Raw genomic sequence first — 19,248 nt, 5'->3', positions numbered from 1 at the left:
CATCTCTGCATTTACATCTCTGAGGACCTCTCATGGACTGCAAATATTAATATGGTTGTGAGGAAGGTGCAGGGGAGGTTGTATTTCCTGAGAATGCTCAGGGGACTGAATCTATCTCAGCACCTACTTCTGTCCTATTATCACAGTACCATCGAGAGTGTCTTATTATCGTGGTATGGGAGCAGCTCTGAAATGGATAAAAAAGCCTTACAGAGAATAATTAAAATTGCCCAGAATGTTATTGGGCTCCAACTACCAACCCTGGATGAGATCTTCACGTCTCGCAGCTTGAAGAAGTCACACAATATCCTGAGAGATCCCACCCATCCTGCTCACAACTTCTTTGAACTGTTGCCTTCGGGCAGAAGATATAGGACAATGAAAACACAAACCACACGCCTTCTGAATAGTTTCTATCCAAAAGCTCTGATTGCACTAAATAATGATCTCAGGGCCAGTTGTAAGAAATAGCAAGCAGGGAGTAGTAAGGAATGAGATAGGTTTTAGGTTATGCTATGCCTTTAATGGGTTGTGTTATATTCTGGATTATGTTATGTTTTGTGGATTGTGTCTGAATGGGATGGGAGTGTTGGAGATGCGTGCGGGTGTGTATGTGAATCCGGTCTTTGGGTGTTTGATTTTCGTTGTTGTGTATACTGTGTATATACGGACAATGACAATAAATTTATCTTAATCTTAATCTTAATAATAAACATCAGCAAGAACTATCTGACAGTAAGAGCTGTTTGACAGTGAAACAGACTCTCTCAGAAAGGGTGGACTCCCTTCATTGGAGGCTTTTAAGCAATTGTTGGGTGGCCATCTGTCATGGGTGCTTTAGTTGAGGGGTGGACTAGATGACCCTTGGGGTCCCTTCCAACTTTACAATACTATGATTCTATGGCAGTGTAGTTTTTGCCGAAGGCCATTTAGTCAGTTCATGGCCATGTCAAGTTTCAAATCAAGCCAGACACTATGCAACCCCACCCCTATTAACAATGCACATGAAACAGTTTTAAGATTAGTCTGGATTTATTTATCTCAGGACACAGAAATACACTGACACTTCTAACTTCTTGATAATTTGGATTTTCATAACTTGAAGAGGGGAGAAATTTCAAGTTATGAAAATTCAAATTTTCAAGTGGTAACATTTTCAAGACCAAAACTTCAGCATATAACCCATATAGATTCTCTAGCTGAACTTCTCAGTACATTAGCTACAACTTTCAGCCAGTTAATGACTATCTTACCTCAAGATACCAGGGCAGATAGCAGAGTCTCTGTGGAATAGTTTCGCCTGCTTCCTACGAGGAGCTGCCAGCTGTAGCGATCATACTAGCACCACAAGCATTATGCAGAAGGATTTATATTCCATATATTGTATAACTGTACTTTATCCTATCAGAGTAAGTGCTTATACATTACACAACTGTTAAAAAATACCAAGACACACCACATGGTCACACGGTGTTACTACATGCCTCTGACATAACTAGAAACCTTGAGTAAATATTACAGTAGCAATCCCTTTAAACAGTACTTGGCTTCGGCAAACCAAGCTCAAAAAGGAAAATGCAGACTGCATCTGTAATCATCAGTTGTTCTACATATTGTGCAATATGTATGCAAAGCCCCTTGAAGGTGTGAAACCAAGTCCTTCAAAATCTGGATGCCCAGTTCTGAAAAACTACTGTCACACTGGCAAATTATTCGGGTTCACCCACTTCTATTATCAGTTACAGATATGTAGAGCAATCCATGAAGTTTACTGTTGAAAATATAGGTCATGAGAAAAAAATTAGTCATCAAGTTCCATAAGACATCGTTCTAACAATCTATCATGATATTGCAAAAAACATGTGGCGCAATTTAGCCACAACAAAAGCGTAAGCACCGACTTTTGCAATTATGCCTCATCTACCATAAGCTGAGATGCAATTTTCTGCCACAGTGGCAAAGGTTTGCTCAGGTTACAAGCTGTGCTAAAGGATCTGCTCCAAAGTGCTGCTAGAGAAAGGTAAAGTCACAGATGTGGGGAAACCTTTGCATGTACCCAACTGTTTCCCTACTCATTTCAGGAAATTCTCTATTATTATTATTATTATTATTATTATTATTATTATTATTATTATTATTATACCACCCGTCATAACATCTCAGGGCAGTTCACAGAATAAAAGAGAGCATAAAAACAAGTAAATAAGTAAAACAAAACAGCAAAACAATAATCCCCCTTCCCACAGACACATTTAAAAGGCTGTAGAATATTTATCAGCAAGTAACTTAATAACTAATCTCATTTAGTAACATCACATATAATAACTATATATTTATGTAAAATATATAATTATAAAATAAAGTTATTAGATAAGATTACTGTAGACAACTGGAAAATTGTGTGCAGTTCTGGTTGCCCCACCTATAGAAAAGGGTATTGTATTGTTGGGAAAGGTTAACCACAAAGATCAAAGTTTGGGACTTTTTAGTTTAAAGAAAAGGTGACTAAGAGGTGACATCATAAAAGCTTAAAAAATTATGCTGCATGACATGGAGAAAGTAAATAGAGAAAAGCTGTTTTCCCCTCTCTCATAACACTAGAATTCATGGACCTCCAATGTAGCTGAATATTGGAAGATTCAATACCATTAAAGGAAAATACTTCTTCATACAGCACACCTTTATACTATGGCACTTACTCCCACAAGAGGCAGGGATGGCCATCAACTTGGATGCCTTTAAAAGAGGATTGGACAGATTCATGGAGAACAAGGCTATAAATGGCTACTAATTTTCTGGATGGATCAGACAAAGGGATTCTCTCCAATATTATCATACAAGTCAATGAGTTTGCATTTGGTCTTCTCAGTAAGGTAAAGGGACCCCTGACCATTAGGTCCAGTTGTGGCCGACTCTGGGGTTGCGGCGTTCATCTCGCTTTATTGGCCGAGGGAGCCGGCGTACAGCTTCCGGGTCATGTGGCCAGCATGACTAAGCCGCTTCTGGCAAACCAGAGCAGCGCACGGAAATCACCGTTTACCTTCCCGCCGGAGTGGTACCTATTTATCTACTTGCACTTTGACGTGCTTTCGAACTGCTAGGTTGGCAGGAGCAGGGACTGAGCAACGGGAGCTCGCCCCAACGTGGGGATTTGAACCGCCGACCTTTCAATCGGCAAGCCCTAGGCTCTGTGGTTTAACCCACAGCACCACCCGCGTCCCTGGTCTTCTCAGTAGTGGTGGTTAAATATGGGGAAGCAATGTATGAAGATAAATACTACATGTGCAGAAGAAAAAGTAGCACATCAGATAATTCTGCTAGCCTTCCCATAATCCCTACTGGCCACTATGCCGCCACAGTTGGAGGCAGAATGTTTCTGAAGTCCAGTTATTGGAGCAGGCTTCCCATGGGCATCTGGTTGGCCACTGTGAGAATAGGATGCTGGACTAGATGGGCCATTGGCCAGATCCATCAGGCTCTTGTTATGATCTTAAGTGTATGGGAAAATATCAGGTTTTAATATTTAACACTGTATTGTTTTTAATACTTGATTGGGAGCTGTCCAGAGTGGCTGGGGAAACTCAGCCAGATGGGCGGGGTATAGATAATAAATTATTATTATTATTATTATTACTACTACTACTACTACTACTAAGTGACCTTTGGGAACCTAGTACTGTATCTTTCAGTGCAATCAGCTTGGTGTGAGGAAGATTGATACAAGCAGGCAGGCAAACATAGGGCTGACCCCCTCAACTCCTTGAAGGGACAAGATCTAAGTATTAGCTTTGCTTGAGATTCATTAATATAACAAATGGACAAAACACATGACTCTGTGCTGTGTGCCTCAGGGGTCTTTAAAAAGGGCTGATCGTGTAGCCTCTTGGCTTGTACAATTCCATTTGGTTATAATTTCATAAATAATCATTTATGGCATATAGTTCAGAACCACCTAATATGGTTTGTAGATAATTCAGAATTCAGGCTATTGTGGTAATGCACAGAATACAGTTTTCCCCTCACAAAACAACCACAAAACAACCACAACCTTAACTTGCAATTGCTCCCTAAAAAAATAAATGTTCAAACCCGGACATTTCATTGCAAAAAAAATACAAATCAAGAGCGCCATCTAGCTTCCACTTGTAGTGGCTGTTAAGTTACTGGAAGGCAGGCAGGCAAGTACACAGGCACACACACAACAACAACACCCACACAAAGCGGCCATCAGAATTGAGAAGCAAACACACTTCCATCACTCACAGAAAGATTTTATTTTATTAGACATATACTTCCTTGCATCGTAAGATCTCAGGGCGGTTCAAAAGATATATATCTCACTCACTATTTGCATTTAATATATTTAAAAAATAAATATAATTTTTTAAAAAACAGAAGTATATTTCTGGTACAAATATACTTTGTAAATATTAGTGCAAATACCCCACAAAAACACTCCCAAATTCATTCTCACAAAGGACATGTGAGGAAGCAAGCATCTTTCTTCTTCTGACAAGTTTTCCAACACACACTACTGTATATATAACACCGTTCAATCATTTCGTGTGTTTGGCATATGAATGATATAGAGGTGAAAGAAATTAGGGTTTTTTAAAAAAATTGATTTGAGGATTGATTTGAGGCGGGGCAGTTCCACAAAAAGTACAGAACAAAACTTACAGTTAATTGTTTTCACAAAGAGAAAAAACTTTTTTTATAAAACTTCTTTTAGTGTGTTAGTTTATACAACTCTTACAAGATAAACTCACTTAGAAGACAGTTAGCAATATGAAATCCAGAACACAATGAAAAAGAATACACAACAAAAAATATTAACATTTTAAAGAAACTATTTAAAAATGCAACCCTCAAACTACTCTACTCCAGTGATGTTAGCCACCTGAGAATCATAGCCATAAAAAGGGTGTTTGAGATTTTAGTCTTATTGTACACATATTTTAGTTTTTGAACAAAGTCCAGTGTTCATAATTCATTTGGATGGGTAAAATACACCAAGATAATTAGAGCTCATGTCTCCCCATATCAGTGTTTCCAGATGAATTTAATTCACTGTGGGTTCCATATTCTCCTTGAGTGTGCAATTATACAGGACCTACACCATAATTAATGCAAATTACAAGCCATGCAGATTTAATTGCTGATTTCAGAAGAATGGCATCCTTGTAAAGGATTTTCTTTCTAATGTTAGGAAAGATATGAATATGCAAATAATCAGCATTTCAGAGCTTGCTCCTTCTGCCCCCAAACACCCAAAAATAATATCCACTCACCACAAATTTGGGACTATATAAACATGATTTGCATTGGATTTAGTACAGCACTGCAAGTGATATATCGGCGCATAAAAAGTGCTCACATCAGCTCATTGCCATGTACTTGCAGGGCATCTTGAGAACCTGGCCAGAACATGGGAAAGCAACTAATGGCAAGGCAGCTCTATTGGAAGGGAATACATTTTGCTTTCCATGTTGTTGTTTTTTATACCTTTGTTACATTTATATCCTACCTTTCCTCTAAGGACCTCAAAGTAGCACATGTGGTTCCCCCATTTCATCCTCATAGCAGCCATACAAGGTAGCTGATGCTGAGCGATAGTATCTCTGGACCAGTCAAGTTTTAAGGCTGAGGGAGTATTTGAAGTCAGGACTCCCCAGTCCAAGTCCAACACCCTAACCACTACACAATACTACTAGTTCTCTCCTTAATAATTAAAAATACTGGTCACAATGCTCAGGTAAGACATTTGATATATCACCAAGACCTCTCATTAATCTTAAAACAAGACCCCACCATATACATCATTTCAGTATGCAAAGACAGAGGTGATATTTCCTAACTTGCAAGTACATTTTTTAAATATAGAATTGTAGAGTTGGAAGGCACCCCGAGGGTCAACCCCCTGTAATGCAGGAATTGTTTCCTTATTTATTCATTTCCAACATTTTCTTCTTCTTTGGGCTAAGCAGCAGTGTTCTACACATATGCACACGTACTGACATCCAATTTCACTGGTTTATTCTAACACTTGACGCAGTGTTTGTTTACCCTTAAGCAGTCCCTTTTCAATGCCTCCAGCAACTATGTTCAATGGTTTGGCTTAAGATGAAAAGCCACAATGCCAGAGCCCACAGCTGGAAATGTGGATTTCCATCCTGGTCTTTTACAACAGGGCTTGTAGATAACCACTCCGCTGACCTTACCCAGGGCAGGCAAAGTGTTTCTACAATATCATATAGGAAAACTTTCCTCATGCCTTCCTCCACCCTTATAGACATCAGTTACAGATAGGTAGCCGTGTTGGTCTGCCATAGTCAAAACAAAAAAAATTCCTTCCAGTAGCACCTTAAAGACCAACTAAGTTAGTTCTTGGTATGAGCTTTCGTGTGCATGCACACTTCTTCAGATACACTGAAACAGAAGTTTCCAGACCCTTCTATATAGTGAGAAGGTGGGGAGGGGTATTACTCAGAAGGGTGGTGGGAATGGGTGATTGGCAGATAGCTATGATGAGCCTGTTCATCATAGCTATCTGCCAATCACCCATTCCCACCACCTCATCATAGCTATCTCATCACAGCTATCTGCCAATCACCCATTCCCACCACCCTTCTGAGTAATACCCCTCCCCACCTTCTCACTATATAGAAGGGTCTGGTGACTTCTGTTTCAGTGTATCTGAAGAAGTGTGCATGCACACGAAAGCTCATACCAAGAACTAACTTATAGACATCAATTAAACATAAAAGACTGAGGGCCATCTTGTCTAGCATTTTGCTTTCTGTGGTGGCCAACCAGGTCCAATGGGCTCCAATGGGAAGCCCACAAGGAGGACATAAGCACAGTAGCCTTCTCTCACTGCTGTTGCCCTGGTGGTAGGATACAGCCATTATGACCAGTAGCTATTGATAGTCTTACCTTCTATGAATTTGTCTGAGTGAACTAAGGTGACCGCCATCATTAAGGTGACCGCCATCATTAAGACAAATATGTTTGGGCAAGTGGGCAAGTAAACATTTTGTGTAGGCAAATAACTTTTGTGGAATCATTTGCCAGGTTCTTCTGAACAACAACTCCACAGAACTATCTGTTAAGAACAAGTTTACTGCTCTTCAGTGGTATAGCTAACCTGAATAGCAACTCCTTTCACACTGACCTAGCATAGACAGTAGTAATTCCAAACCCATCCCTTCTTGCTGTTTTGCACTGGCTTCACCACAAATCTGTGCATTAGGCCAGAATTACATGTTGCATCTGAAAACGGGGGCTGTGTTTTAATGTCAGTTAATAAACCAGGAAAATGAGCCAGGGAAGGAGAACTCAGCTTCAACGTTTATTTATGATTTCATAAACTGTGGCTTGGGAAGGCTCAAACAATAATCCAAACTGGACCATGGATGGTGCCTGTTTTAATTTCTTCTACAGAGTGAATGTCTGGATTTGTTCGCTAAAGTTGCATGTTTGCATGTGAATACAGGGTGGAAAATATTCCATTGTTATATTTTTCATGGAAAGTTTTCATTAAAAAGAATGAAAAAGAAGCTATCTTAATATTTTTGGATGCTGAGAAGGTGTTCGACAATGTCCCTTGGGTATTTATGAAGAGAATTATGGAAATTATGGACTTTGGGATAGCATTTATCAAAGGGATTGAAGGGTATATGGAACAAAGGGTGAAAATGTTAATCAATGGAACAATGACAGAGAGATGCAGTATTGTTTTAAAGATATTTTCAATATGTTTTCATTGCTTTGTTGCTTTATACCTTGTTGTTTGCTACCCGGAGCTCCTCTGGGTATATAAAAGTATTAAACCAACAAGGAAACATCTGTTCCAATTTATATAGCACTTTGCACACCCGAAAGTGTTTCATGTGAATTATATTGCTTTAATCCTTACAATAACCTTGTAATGTAGGTTAAATTTATATGCCCTATTATAGATGGGAGGGGCTGAGGCTGAAAGAGCATGGCCTGTCAAATGCTGCCTGTGAGCTCACAACTGTGAGATTTGAGCAAGTCTCCTGACCATTCTTGTAGTCCTCCACTTAAACTAATTGCCCCTCAGGAAAGGGATGTCTGAAATTCGCCCAGACACCCCATTGTTTCTGTTCAATAAATTATACAGGCTCATAAGATTCTTCATAGCCTGGAGACACTACTTCGTCATACAAGAAATGAGTAATTTGGAATGTGATCTGTGAAACTGTCATTTACAATACTAGCTTTTCATGAAGAATGCAACTGATGAAGTTGTTTGTTCTACAGGAAAGCTTATGCCATAACCGGGACATCTCGTAAAACGGGAATGTGTCTCTGCCTACCCCGCCCCGCCCCACCCTCACTTTCACTGCCAGCACAATGCCCCCTCACAGCGTACTTGGCAAAAGCCAGGGTACTCCGCCCTGGGGCAGAGAAGATGAGCTGCAATGCCATACGCTGGAACATCTCCCTCCCACTGGCGGGGGGGGGGGTGTTCTGGCTGCAGAAGCAGTGGGGCAAGCAGGGTGCTGCCTCTTGTGCTTTCGCTGCCCGGTGCTCTAACCTCCTTTTAAAGACACCTTTAAAAGGTGATTAGACCCAACTCCGCAAGTGGCAGAAAAAAACTACATTCATTTATCTTTTTACATAGAAAGCCAAGAATAAATTCCAAATTCCTGCATTTCCCCACCTCAGAAGGAGGATGGAGGATGGAGAATTCCCAATATTCATTTTAGAAGATGAAACGAAAGAATGGGTGCACATAGAATTATAATCAGAAACACCCTCACCTCAATGTACTCATTTCTAAACCCTCACAACACAAAACAGATTCACATAGACCATGCTTAAAGCATGGAAGGAAAAAATAGGAATACTGTCCCAGCCCTGTCCCCCTCTAATCCCCCAGTTTACCACCCACTGTTCTACCATGCATCCCAAAGCTTTCAAATAAAGCTTTGGCAAGCCAAAGGTCTACACCACCTACAAAATGGCAACCCCATACTGATACAAGGAACACAAGACAAAGTAGGGAACACCCAAATACCCTGACTAACCCAACAACTACATGCCTTCTTAAACAACCAGCAACAAAGGCAACTGCCACTAGGCCCTTGACTAACTTTGAAAAACTCCTACTATCAATAAAGGGACACAGCAAAGGGACGGTATCAGCAATGTACAAAGCACGACTCCAGGACACTGCACTCCTTACTACAATGGAAACATGACACAATATACAAAATAAACTCAACCCAATGGTCAAAACTGTGGACTAAATTGCCCTTCAAATCCCTCTCAGCCAAGAAGAGGGAACTCATTTTGAAACTAATTTACAGGTGGTACCTAATACCACAGAAACTGGCAATGGGGGGCAATTTCACCACATATGGAGGTATGTACCTATGGTGGTGCAGCTTCTCCAACCCCCAGATGAAGAACCCAGGAACTTCATCTGGGGGTTGGAGAAGCTGCACCACCATAGGTACATACCTCCATATGTGGTGCAATTGCCCCCAAATTCAATCCTTTTGGATAGCAGTCTTACAATAAATCTGCAACTCCAGAACCGGCTCTACAAAATATCTTCCAAGACAACAATGCACACTCCCATGATAAATAACTCATAAGCCACTTACTCTCAGAAGTTAGGAGTGTCATAACCAAACACTGGAGGGACCTATCATGAGTGAACATGGACCACTGGTACCAAACTGTATGGGAAACCGTCATACTCGAAAAGCTACCGGTAACTAATAAACTGAAATTAGCATGGGGGAAAACAAAGAACGCTTTCACCCAGTGTGGTTCCTCTTTATTGCATATATAGGCTAACAAGATAAAGACCAACCTCCCCTGACAGCATGTGAATTGATATGGCTGGTTTAACCCAGCACACTGCAACCAACCAAATACAACCAGCCATGTCCTGGGCCCTCTGGCCTCTCACTTCACCAGCAAAAATAAGATACGTACTCACGTGATGCTGACACAAAAGCTCTGCTCATATACTATGCCAAAGAATGAAAGTTTACTGTGTGTCCCCCACTCTATTTCCTCCCCTCTCTCTCACCACTTCACTTTCCCCCTACGCTATGTTGCCTATAACAATAATGTCTCCCATAACAGACCTGTATGAAGGACTAAACTATTATTAAACAGAGACGTGTTATGTACCTTTGTTAGTCAAGAAAAACCTGTTAATAAAAACATATTTTTAAAAAGGAGATATAAGAGAAAAGATGCTTAAATGACCCCTCTGTGTTGCTGGGGAGCAGCAAATGAAGCCCTGCTTGTGGGCTTTCTCAGTGGCTATGAATGATCCCTGTAAGAAGCAAGATGCTGGACAAGATGGGAGTTCCTGCCTGAGTCAGAAGAGCTCCGCTTATGCCCATTGCAATATAGAGTGACACAGCAAAACTGCTGGCATGTCATTTCTGTGTGCAGAGGTCAAGCTGAAAGGGAAGTTACTTTGATGAAGGGTGGAGAAAGGAAGCAAGTGCTTCAGGACAGAGCAGAGAGGATAAGGATGGATGCCTGGGGATATAGCACCCTTCAAGATCTGCTCAAGAACGTGCTGGAAAGGACATACGGTACCCACCAGCAGTCAATAGCAGACTACATCTTACAAGTCTATCAGGACTGCTCCTTACATTTGGCACTAGCAATTCTGGGTTTCTTGTTAAGTGAATGCGGGCAAGGAGCTATGTATATATGGCAATAATAATTACTTTTATTATTTATATCCCGCCCATCTGGCTGGGTTTCCCAGCTATGTGCTCATCACATACCAGGGATCAGCAAACTTTTTCAGCAGGGGGCCGGTCCACTGTCCCTCAGACCTTGTGGGGGGCCAGACTATATGGGGGGGAATGAATGAATTCCTATGCCCCACAAATAACCCAGAGATGCATTTTAAATAAAAGCACACATTCTACTCATGTAAAAACACGCTGATTCCCGGACTGTCTGCGGGCCGGATTTAGAAGGCGATTGGGCCAGATCCAGGCCCCGGGCCTTAGTTTGCCTACCCATGACATAATCACATGTTCTTTTCTATGTGCACATCTTAAATATTTGTGAAGCAGGCTTCAGGGCTCCACTAGACATTCAGTAGCAAACAGAAATAAAAAGGAGGGGGCAGGGTGCTTTTCTGGGGAAGAAATGGCAGTCAGTGGCTGTTTAACTCAAATCTGCAAGGTTGGGCTTTCAGGTTGACTAGAGGAAAGGGCAGGGCAGGGGAAGGGCGTCCTCCTTCCTGCCCTTCCCTGCAAACCTGCCTCACCAATGGTCCCTTTGTTGCACCTTAAAAACAAAACACTGGATTGGGAATTCTTCATTTGCAACCACATGTCAAGTTTTAGCTTCAGGGTAATGCTGAACCTCATGCACTAGTACAAAAGGAGAGGGAAAAGAGAATCAGAATGTTTTGAGAGAATCCATTACAGGTTATGTCTTATTTGTGGATATTCCAGACTAACTCTGATAACTCTGAAGGAGGAGGAATGGCACCCAGGGGAGTATATTTCAGGTAGTGAATTGCAGGGTACTTTGAGTATTCGCAGCTTAAAGACTTCCCATGCAGAGTCTCAAATCACACAAAAAGCAGGTTTTCTAGGCTCCAATCATGTGCTGTACCATAGCTCCACTTCCCTGTGACTGTGGGAGTGCAGTCCTCCTCAGCTCCTGTGCATGACCAGAGTCTACAGAGCTAATCGGAACCAGAAGAGTGGACATTTTTACAGCAAACAAGGTCATCTGTTTCATGCTGCAGGCAAAGATGAGATAGCTGGCTCTGTTGCCAAGATAAAAGGTTTGATCTCATCAAGAGAGATAATGCAAAGCCAGAAAACAGCACATTCCACAGAGCATGAGATAAATATGCCCTACTCCAGATATAAATCATACCATTGATAATAACCACTTAGTTTGCTTGTACTGTGTGGCACATTCACAAAGAATGGTGCTTTCCAAAGTATTTCAGGATGGGTCTCTACCCCAAGAGGCATACAATGTATAATTTAACACAATGGAAGGAGGAAGGAGAAGGCAATGTCCAAATCGGAGCAATTTCGTGGCAAGGGAGATAGCATTTTATGGACAATTATAACTCCCCACCCCACCCCAGGGTGACCATATGGCCGCCCAACTCACCTACCTAAGTCTCTGTTACGCACACCAAGCCACCCCCTTCACCCAGAATCAAATCAGACCTGCCATTTAATAGCAGCACCATCAGACCAGGAGGATGGGGTTGGCTAACCAGTATCCTTAGATTCTGAAATACGGCAGACAGAGAGCAAGGGCTGTGATATAACTAGCCCTCCTCGTTGTCTCTGCATAACTTTGCCCAGCTTCAAACCACCCCCTGCCCAGCACCACAGAGATGGCAGCCTCATTCCCCTCCTCCGTCTCTGACCCAGACACATACAGTGGTACCTCTGGTTAAGAACTTAATTCGCTCCAGAAGTCCATTCTTAACCTCAAACTGTTCTTAACCTGAAGCACCACTTTAGCTAATGGGACCTCCTGCTGCCGCTGCGTGATTTCTGTTCTCATCCTGAAGCAAAGTTCTTAACCCGAGGTACTATTTCTGGGTTTGCGGAGTCTGTAACCTGAAGTATCTGTAACCTGAGGTGCCACTGTACTGCTGTTAACCCACCTCTAATCATAATAGTAGAATGTAGAGAAATAAATAAAAGAGATCAATCCAATCAATCCAGTCAGAAACCACTCCATCTCTCACCTGGGGCACTCACTCAGGGGGGCAATTTGCTTCAGTTATTTGCACTTAAGCCTACTCATATGGGAAGCGGATGGTGCTGTGGTCTAAACCACAGAGCCTAGGGCTTGCCGATCAGAAGGTCGGCAGTTCAAATCCCTGTGACGGGGTGAGTTCCTGTTGCTCAGTCCCTGCTCCTGCCAACCTAGCAGTTTGAAAGCACATCAAAAGTGCAAGTAGATAAATAGGTACCGCTCCGGCGGGAAGGTAAACAGCATTTCCGTGTGCCGCTCTGGTTCGCTAGAAGTGGCTTAGTCATGCTGGCCACATGACCCGGAAGCTGTCTGCGGACAAACGCAGGCTCCCTCGGCAGGAAAGCGAGATGAGCGCCGCAACCCCAGAGTCGTCCATGACTGGACTTAATGGTCAGGGGTACCTTTACCTTTACCTAAGCCTACTCATAATTACTATAGCAGGAAGTTCTAGGAAAAAACTGCTTGCTACAACTATGGAATGGATAAGAATGCTCCAAGTTGAATGCGGACATTGTTAATGCAATCACTGTGTTTGGAACAAAAGGATTATGAACAACTTTTGAATCCCACAGGTTAATGGCACCTCTTACCACATGTATGAACAGATATGAGAAACTGCTAAGGAAATTGAGAAAAAGGAGAAAAATTTAAAGCAGGGCAGGGCAAAACCTAACATTCAAGCAAGTTCAAGAGACTCCGGATTTGCAAGTGCCTATCAGAAACACTTAAAAGAACAAAACAAAAATCAGATTTCATTATTGATTTTGTTATGGTTCTAATAAAGCAATCTGCTGTGCAAGATAATTGTGAGCCTTGCCACAATCCTGGCAATTAGCTGACCAACTATATTAATCCTAACAGCAGGCATAACACTTCTGTCCCCCTTCCCATTCATGTTCTGCCATGTTCAAGGTGCAGTGTCAAAATGAAGTGCTATTTCACTACTGCAGGGCCAACATAACTGTAAGTGAACTTGCTGGCACACTAGAAAGTGGTTTTCAAGAATAGCCTTCACTCCACAACTAAATCCATCTTCCCCAACCAGGTGCCCTCCCATCAGTTTTTGCCAGCAAGCAAAGCTGTATGGTGATGGAGTGCCCTTAGGCATTGTAGTCTAAAATATCTAGAAGGTAGCAGGTTGGGGAAAGCTGAACTAAATCAACACAAAATTATTTTATTGGACCAAGTTTGCAGAAATGCAAGTCGCAATTTGTGACCACCTAATTATTATAATGAGCTATAACTTCCTTTAACCAATAAAACAAATGACAAGAAACAAAAACAACTGGAGACCCATGTTTGGGAAACCCAGAGTACCAACTCTGACAATACATACATTTTTTTACCCAAACAAATGAGTGTTGTTGTTGTTTTACACTTGATCACTATAAAATATGTGCAACTACCACACTGAATATTCTTCACCAAAGGTAGTGTAAGAATCATGTCTCAGGAGTTGTTTGGTAACACAGTTGTTAGCTCCCCAAAACAGAATACACAGCAGGCAAGGCAATCTGGTTCACAGGTTCAAAGTTTATAAATGTGGAGGTATCAAGCTTCAAGCAACATGGATCTTTTTTAGGCAAGATGGCATTACTATTTTTCAATTATATTAAAATTGGGGACGTCAGAACTTAATTACAAATTCACTAATCAGTTACTTCTACATATGTATTTTGTTCTAACAGCAAAATTAGGGTAAACAGCTATGAATCTTTTTAATAAAATTTACAGATAGGTAGCCGTGTTGGTCTGCCATAGTCAAAACAAAAAAAATTCCTTCCAGTAGCACCTTAAAGACCAACTAAGTTAGTTCTTGGTATTTTTTTGTTTTAATAAAATTTGTTACTGACATGAGGATTTAGAAAAAAAGGCTAATAAATGATTAATAAATTTAAGCTTTGATCCTGTACCAGTTTGCCTGGAAGTAAGCCCCACTGAAATGAATGTGAACTCTTCTGACTACACTGCTAATGTTTTAGTAAACATGTTAAGTTTGTTATAAGAATTTCAGTGATGTACTCTGTCAGTGAATTAGAGTGGCCCAATTCTTAACTGATACTGAACCAAACCACCACTACACATGAATGAGCAAGCATGCAGGTGCTCAAGAGGTAAACTGGTAGCCACTTCCTTTCCCCCGATCCTCTTGCTAGCCACACTACCAGGAGCTAAGTCATGTTTGCCTTAGCATTACATCCCAACCCAGGCTCCAGAGAAACCAGGCTCACTCCATAGAAACCATGAGCTGCAGCCAAAGTTGTGCTTGGCTTACTGCTTCTGCTTTGCTTCCAGTGAGACAACTCATGACCCCGACCCATGCACCCAGGGGGTGGGTCAGAATCCAGACATAATGCATAGCCAACCTCTGGCTTAGCTTAAGGTAGTGCAGGAGGACCAGGAGAGGGAGTGGAGCACCAGAAGGGAGCACTAGTTTTTCTCCAAGAAGTCACACACTAATGCATTCATGCCCAGCCATGGTTTGGCTTAGCGTGGCATGCAAACTATCCCAGTGCATCCTCTTATGTATAAAACACACCCTGTTTACTTGCACAGTGGCTCTTCTTCACATCACACTGTTAAGAGGTTACCCGGGGTGGTGGAGCATCCTACAAGGTAGCACTCTATTTGTGAAATGCCCTTCCTCTATAAGTACCGTACATTCAGTGCTGACACCACATCATTTTTGGCAACAAGTAAAGACATATCTGTTCCCTTAGGCTTTTTAGGTGTTCAATGACTGGTTGTTTTAGTCTTCGCTGTTAAGCAGTTTGCAGTTAATTCGTTTGCCATTGTTTCTAACAATGTTTTGTTGGTTTCACTAACTCTTTTTTGTAATCACTATTTTATGTCAAACCCCACCCTGGTACTGTACTGATGAAGAAGGCTGGGTTATGAAAGCATTGAAAGAAATAAATTTGTCTGATGCTTCCCACAGTTACAGGGAGAAGTTAGTTATCCCCCTCTTTGAGGAGACCCACCATCTGTAGTGCCTCCAACAGTGATTTTCTGTCCATTCAACAAATTACTAGCTGTCACAACAGTGTTCAGAAAAAAACCAATTCCAACTATAATTAGTACAACAGATGCATTGTTCCAAGCCTTAAAAAGTTATTGAATGATCGGTGAAAGTCAGAGTGATTCAATATAAAAAAGCAAACAGGCAAAGAGCTACCTTCTAAAAATAAAATTATGGTGCCGACATTGTATATGATCATAACATTTACACCTAAAGCTAAATATACGTTTACTAATAGAGGGGGTTACAAATGAAGGACCTTTAACACACGTTTCAAGCACCACATTGGGAGCCAGGCCAGCAGTTGTCTACACCAAGCTTAGCTGAAGCTTAACCAACAGAAATATGGTGCAAATAGCCATTACGTAGCTGTAGCAAGTGGTTTAGAAACCTGAGAGCCAATGTTGGCAGAAAGCACCCACTACCCAAAACCCATCTGACAGACCCACATAGCTGGGTTTCCACCAAATCTGAATGCCTTCTGAAGCTTCTTGTCCTTTCCACACTCAGTGTCCTTTCCATATCTCACAAAGCCTTTCCTGAACCATCCAAGCTTCTCCATTGCCATGACCCTTCCCAACTCAATTTTGTTCCCTCAGTGCCAATACCTGACTAGTCCCCATCATGATCATCTATTGTAGATTAGAAGCCTCCGAGCAGGAATAATTGTCACTTAGGCACTTTATACAACACCTGGCATATTAAATCAGCATTCAGAAGCAGTAAAGGTACTGATGAGGCCACAATCCACATGAACAATCAAAAACATGTCCCATAATCCTGTGAGAACTAACTAACATGCTGAAACAGAAAGAGTTACCTGCATACAGAGAGCTTCTTAAGAACATTTTTTGGCAGATCCCACAGAAACCCTTACTAAGCATCCTCCACATTGTCTGATCCAGTGGGCTCTTGTACAACTTTTGTTCAACTTTAGCTATAGCTGTAGTAATATCTCATTTCCCCCCCTAGATCAAATATGGCTTCACCTATCTACAAGCCATTGGCTTTGTGCTTTACAGTACATTCTTTCTTGAAACAGCAGCAGTAACGTAGATGTATCCAGTCTGAAAACTTTTCCTACAGTCCCGATTCTGTAGCATGGAGGTTTGACAAGGAACACAATACATTTTTGAACGCAGGTCAGAGGCACTGAGCCATTAAAGAATGATTATGCAAGCTGGTCCTTGGATGAAGGATAACAGCTTGCTTACCAAAACACACACACACACACACACACACACACTATTTTCTTATTATACAACTTGGACAGAGGCCTAATGTCTTTTTGCTAAAATACGCTTGTCATGAAATACTTAACAGGGCAAATGAAGGAATTTCAGCTTCAGTAAGTTCAGACAGAGGTGGCAACCAGCATTAGACCAAGTAGGGCAGCAGATTTTGGGTATCACTGAGGGCAGCAGTGGGCAGGGATAGGTCTGACATATACAGTCCAACCTACTTAGATGTTTTGCTGAACAAAAGCTAATATGAATTCACAACAAGAATTCTACTGTCTCCTTGCTCATTTCATCAAGGCTTGTACAGGCAACCTTTCTAAGGGAGGATATCCTAATGTTAAGTAGGTAGGGTGTCATCTGGATTTTTTTAACTCAGGCACAAAAATGTCTTGTGCCAACAGAGGATGTCAATTTCCATATCGTTTTTTGGCTATTAATTACTGCCACAGCTGGAATTCTTCACATTGGGTGTAGCAGCCTGCCTGCTCATGAGACAAGGAAGAAGCATATCAGTAGAAGTATCCTACTGCATGACATTTTATTTGCCAAAGCACTAGGCATGGCAGTGACGTTAACACATATTTTATTCCAAAACACGTGAGGAAGAACTTTATGAGCTACAAACTTCTGACAGACATCAAAAATATTTTAAAGTGCTTCTCTGTGCTCAAATGTTACAGTATCTGTGTTTATGCTTCTGAATATATTCAAGTTTTTCAGCGGAGAAACAATGAGAGTAGAGCAAAGCAAGAATAACTGATCAATGTAAATCTTTCTTTGGCAGAATCAAGCTAGGGTGATTTATAACCAAGCTAGGGTAATTTATAACTATCCTTTCTTCAACAAAACTGAATTCTAATCAAATTGCCTACAAATTGCTTATAACAAACCTATCCTACTGCTATTAGAAAGTCTGGAGCTACAGTACAGATTATTTAATGAAAGTATGTTGCCCAAACTATTAAGAATTTCTCACATGTCTAATGCTTGAACTCCAGTAGCCTGCCAATACTAGATCTCGCATAGTGACACTTATGTGCTTTCATCCACAAATCCTAAACTCTTTATACATCAGTACAGCAACAAGTATTCTAGCAACAACTGAAAAGCAAACATTTCAGCTGTCATCTGAAAAACAGTTAAATGATTTGAAGCACACCGTCTTTCCTGCAAAGGTTATCCATTCCATAGACTGACACATAACATTTTTCTCCACATTTATCTTCACAAGACAGCTGGATGCAACCCTATATAGGTAAGGGTTTTTTTTAATGTTTAACATTTTATTATGTTTTTATATACGTTGGAAGCCATCCAGAGAGGCTGGGACAACCCAGTCAGATGGGACAGGTATAAATTATAAAAGTATTATTATTATTGACTAGGAGGTCCCTAGGAGGAGGGTATGCAGTTATACATGTTAACTCCTGCTATATATTATCTGCATGCATCTTAAGAAATTAGTGACTCCAGCTGGAATAAACTACTTCCAGTTAGATACCCCATCCTCATTGGTTACTAATAGGTTTAGATGACTGATCACATTCAGTTGGTGGATCAAAGACAGAGAACTAATCACCAAGCTATCAGAGAAGCAATAGCTTTCACGTGACACTGAAGGTTGTATCTAATCATTACAACAACCTTCAACGAGAAGACAGGTTGAACAAATGCCAAGGGGGGAAATAAATGCCAGATAAATTCTTTTAAAAATGGTAATAATCTTTATTAGATTTATCAGAACCCACCAGTGAGCTGCAGAAGCCAAGCATTGTGACTCACCAAGTTTCCAGAAATGGATATTGGGGGGAGGAGAGGCAATCAGTATCGGGTATTGTTTGAAGGTCGGTTGGTTTAATTTATAACATTTTAATTTAATCTTTTCCCCAGGGTAGCATACATTGCCCCTCACACTATTTGATTCTCACAAGACCCCTGTATAGAAGACAAGGAAAACGTTGATTGGCCCAAGGTCATCCAGGGAGCTCCATGGCTCAGTGAGACCTTGAATCTCCCTGGTCTGACACTGTCACCACATTAACAATACATTTTCTAAAAGTAAAGTAAGTCTACAATTTATGTGGGAGTTACCTCCCAGGATCTCAGGCAGCAGTCTTTCCCAGCCCTACCACTGAGCTACGCCCCCTTTTATAGAGGGGCATGACATCTCTCCTGGTAATAAACATTTGAATCTATGATGCTCAGAACAAGAATGTGAACCAGTAGATTTCA

At 41.2% G+C, this 19,248-nt stretch overlaps 1 protein-coding gene across 10 annotated transcripts in view; it reads right to left on the bottom strand.

Moving 5' to 3' along the window:
- Positions 1-19,248, bottom strand: part of SLC23A2 (solute carrier family 23 member 2) — a 75,397-nt gene that overhangs the window by 51,578 nt on the left and 4,571 nt on the right. Inside the window, exon 1 of one of the 10 annotated variants that reach the window (XM_081922547.1) lies at positions 18,799-18,920. The exons of 5 other annotated variants lie outside the window; for them this stretch is intronic. The gene's annotated coding sequence lies outside the window, so the exon portion shown is untranslated. Of the gene's footprint in view, positions 1-1,253; positions 1,360-2,380; positions 2,400-6,014; positions 6,034-17,992; positions 18,013-18,798; positions 18,921-19,248 lie in introns of those variants that run through there. 4 more of the 10 variants (XM_081922548.1, XM_081922550.1, XM_081922549.1 and 1 more) reach the window with 4 other exon arrangements.

The sequence above is a fragment of the Podarcis melisellensis genome (genome assembly GCF_964234715.1).
Source record: "Podarcis melisellensis genome assembly, chromosome: 8".
NCBI lineage: Eukaryota > Metazoa > Chordata > Lepidosauria > Squamata > Lacertidae > Podarcis > Podarcis melisellensis.
The sequence above is the reverse complement of the archived record's forward strand: the minus strand, read 5'-3'. Positions and strand labels throughout refer to the sequence as shown.